Below are 4,623 nucleotides of genomic sequence, written 5' to 3'. Positions count from 1 at the left end.
TGGCAAAGGGCTAAATATTCACGGATTATATTGAATCAATACAACCAAATAGATGAATTGTCTAAAACGGAACACTGGAATGCATCCTAGGGCAGTGAGGGTAGTTTGGTCTTTTCATAGGCTACTTTGCTCCGATTGGGCTAGAATTTTGTAGGCAACTATAAAACACCATTCTCTACAACTTTCATGTTTTATACCAAGCCTAATTCGGCCCCTAACCACACGAATTGGAACCGGACAGAACAGGGTGAAATTTTTCCAGAAATCTGGAATTTTTGGTTTCAATGATAACTTTTTTCATTTCTTGCTTCACTTGTTACCAAAACCCCCTATATAATCTTGGATACAGCATTTATTAACCATACATCAAGTATAGGCAGCAATCCATCAAACCCTAATTCATGTAACTAAAAGGAAAAACACCCAAAACATGATAACAACCATCATTCACCACAAATTTGAGATGCTAAGCTAATTTAAACAAGATCAAAAGTAAGAAATGGGGAAATCATCATCCTTACCTTGCTTAAGAGTTTACCAAAAGCAACCCTAGCTTCCCCTTCAGAATTTCACCAACACCTCACTAAATATACACTCAAGGATAGCTTTAATCGGTTTAGTTTTCTTTCTTTCTCACTTGGTGGCTAGATTCAAGAAGAAATGGAGCAACTTTCCCTTGATGTTTTTTTCCTCTCTCTCTCTCTCGGCCAGCAGCAGAAAAATGGAGTGAAAATGAAGCCAAATAGATGATAAGAAGGTTGGAATTTGTCTTGGTCAAGGAGCCATGAGAAGCCAACACTTGTCACCACCCAAGCCAACCAAAATTTCTTTATCTTTCCTTGCAATTTTAGCCCTAAATTTCGGTCAAAGCTAGCTGGAAATAAGGAGATATTTTGCTCAAGTATTAATGAGCTCATGTGGTAAGAAAATGCTGGTCAAGTGGTGCGGTGAATCGGTAGTACGCGGTACCCGACGGTTCGCGCCGTTTTTCCTTAAATCACACGTACTAGGGTTTTTACATCCTATTCACTAACTTTTTATCATTGCTCCTACTCACCTATTATTTCTCACCTAAAAGTCACTCTTAAACACCAAATTTGATCCTTTCTCCTTACCGGATAATTACACTACGGATACACGTGAAAATCCTAACTTGCTCCAACTTGAAAACGAAGAGTGAAACCCTACTTTCTAGGTTCATTTGCACTTATTGTGGAATGATTGGGTAGTATTAAGGGTTTTAAACCCAACTTAGAATTCTAACAAATCGTATCGCTAGAAACGTTTCTAGTTTAGGGTTTTCCGAACTTTTAAACTCACTTTAAGCACCACCCGAACTTATAATTAATACAACTAGGGTTTCAATCCTAACCCCAACTTAGGGTTTTCGAAGTATTCCCAAAATCAAATGTTACCGCACAAATAATAAATATAACCTAATATCAACTTAAGAACGGACTGGGGCCTCACAACCTCCCCCACTTAGAACAATTTCGTTCTCGAAATTGATACCTTTGTTCGTGAACCATAAATGCAGGGTTTACAAAAGTACGTTTCCTCAGGGTCTATTAACTAATTGCGGTACGCCGATAGGATAGGGCGTACCTTCGATGCCCGCCAGATGGTCAGTGACCTCCTGTTGACTCATTGCATAGACTCTAGTTGGTCCTCTGGGTCGATTTTCCCCTACACTCGACGGCTTAGCTGCGGTCCCTTCAGTCGGTGGCTTAGGTCTTTCTTTTTGCATCTTTGGGCATTGGGCAATCAAATGTTCTGCACTACCACATTTATAGCATTTTAGGATCGAACTGTTCTTCCAACAGTTTTCGTCGGTGTGATTGGCCCCGCAGAAGCCACAGGTTGGCTTAATGCCCGCACTTGACCCTCCACACTGGGCACTCCTCTGGGGCTCTTGCCCTACTCGACCTCTCCCAAAATTACCCTGGTTTAGGGTTCCTGCGGGTCTGGGACCATCTGTTCCTCGACCCCTCTTAGAAGGTAGCTCACTTTGCGAACTCTGTCCAGCCACAAAATTGCTCGAATCGGGTTGTCTCCTTTTCCGATCATGAAAGGCTTTTACCTGTCCCCGAACTGTCTCAATCCGCTGAGCTTTTTCTAGCGCCTGGCTAAACGTGTCCAACTGAGCAGCTGCTAGTGCATCCTGGTTCTCCACATTTAAGCCTTGGACAAAGCGGCGAATTCGCTTTTACTCCGTTAACACCAATTCCGGAGCGAAGCGAGAGAGTTTTGTAAATTGAATTTTCATACTCCGCCATACTGGATGCCCCTTGGTGCAAGCGGATAAAATCATCCTCACGTCTCTCTTGTACAATGGGAGGTAAATATTTTTCATTAAATTCTCGTGTAAAGTTAACCCATGTCCAAGGGGTCTGGTCCCGCTCCCACTTGGCTCTAATTATATTCCACCAGGCTCGGGCGGCCCCTTCAAACTGAAAAACAGCAAAAGATATCTGCCGCTCCTCCGAATACCTAAGTGCAGCAAATATGTCTAACATACGGTCCATCCAACTCTCTGCTAGGTCAGGATTAGGTCCACCTATAAACTTTGGAGGTGCAAATTTTTGGAACCGTTCTAAAGCACGGTCCTCTCCCTCGTGATTGCCTGGATTATTTCCAGGGTTTCCTGTAGTATTCCCATGGTCCTGACCCTGCTGGTCAACCATTCGTTCTAACAGGTCAGCCATCCGCTGAATGGCTGTAGCTACTTGATCCGGCTCATGTTCATGTTCCCTTTCAGGGTTTCGTCCTCGCCCTCTACCTCTATCTCGAGTACCGGAGGCCATATAGGTGCAAAAGTTTATAAATCCAAAAATAACGTGTGCTTAGTTTTCAAACTAGAAACAAAATAAAAACACAAAGCAAATGCACCAAAGGCACGCTAAGGTAAGCGCAAAAGATAATACTCGAATATATACCTATATTTACAAAGTCACACAAAAAGATATACAAATTATCCGACCTCCAGTCGGTACAAAACTCAGTATACACACGAGTACTCCGGCTCCAAAAATCTAGTCAGTCACCCAGATAACAAAAGAAATTAGCCAGAAATTAGCCACGCCAGTTTGAACAAAGTAATCCCCCAGCTAATCAAAAATACAAAAGTGACCCTAAACGCCTCCCCTATGGACCCGGTTCCCAATGGAACCTAAAGTATCCACCTCGCCTATCTGCTCTGGGCCAGCAGCTCGTGGGGGTGCCTCCGCGGCCATATCTAGTAAGATCTCGCAATCAAATGTAATACTCCGGGCCCTCTCCCTAAGCTGCCTCTTCAAAGCGAAGAGGTGCTGGTGTGTGTCTCGGAGGTCCCGCTCCAAGTCCCTAATACGCAACGCCTGCCCGTGGCTAAACTCCCTAGCCTCCTCCAGCTGTGCCCTCAAAGTCTCGACCGTCCTGCCTAGGTGGTGACGCTCGTCATCCACTGCTAAGATGACCTAGTCGGGATAGCCATATGTATACCAACACCCACAGGGTCGGCGCGACACCTGACCAAAGGGGGATTACAAAATGTAGGGCTCCCCAAACATCCTCCGATATCGGATCACCCGCTTACGCATCCCCCGGTCCTCCGGGCCCCTCGCACTAGGAGGTCTCGGTCCCGGTCCCACGCCGCTAGGTCCAACACCACTAGAACTGCCTGGTTCCATACCTACAAACATTAATTCGTTAGTTAGCCGGCATTTCAGTTTAAGATATATCATTCATCTTAAAGAGAATCACGTATTCCTAATGCCTATCACGCATGTCCCACAGTTGCCCAAGTCCTCTAACCTAGGCGCTCTGATACCACCTGTGACGCCCCCGCTTCTCCCAAGGGCGAACCCTAGGGTATCGGCGGGACGCCTGCCTAGCTCGCGCCAAGACTCAAAATTTTAAAACAATAAAACTAGATAAACCCAAAAGCGTACTATTCACAATATATCTAACGCCAAAAGAGTTCTATTTACATTTCCAAAAGTAGCTATTCCAACCACCATTTACATTGTAACAACAATTAGCCGAAAGTGGACCCTAAGGTGGGTCCGTACACAAACCACCAAAACAAAAACAACCATCTTAATTGTCCAACTATTACAAGCAAACCTAGCTATAATACGTGAATGTGCCCAAGGAAGTTCCCCGCGTCGTTCCACCTGCTAAGGTAATATTATATATATATATTAATATCTTGGTAAGCTAGAAACTTAGAAGTAGGACAGGGGTGTAACACACGTAAATTTTACATTCGATATGAACATGTAAATCCCAATATTTCACATCATATATCATATATATATATCTCTATAATTCAAAGGTAGGATACGGGTTGTCTCCAAAGCCAAGTCGTTCGCCAGGCGTGACCTCCTGCCGACACTCCGTCGACCACATATAAGGTCCGTAGAACTCCACTTGTACTCCCACCTAACACCTTATCACCCTCACTGGCCAGTCACCTCACAAACTTGCTCGAGCGAACGAAATCACAAACTTGAGCTTGAGTCACAAGCTCGGGTCACAAACTTGGTTCACAACCAGAACCTACGAACTTGATGACCTCAGACTAGGTTGGATTGGTTTCGACCAAGCCCCGGCCGGCTCGAATAGTCCATCCAGGTCTTGAGA

The sequence above is a fragment of the Coffea eugenioides genome, unplaced genomic scaffold (genome assembly GCF_003713205.1).
Source record: "Coffea eugenioides isolate CCC68of unplaced genomic scaffold, Ceug_1.0 ScVebR1_387;HRSCAF=1058, whole genome shotgun sequence".
NCBI lineage: Eukaryota > Viridiplantae > Streptophyta > Magnoliopsida > Gentianales > Rubiaceae > Coffea > Coffea eugenioides.
The sequence above is the reverse complement of the archived record's forward strand: the minus strand, read 5'-3'. Positions refer to the sequence as shown.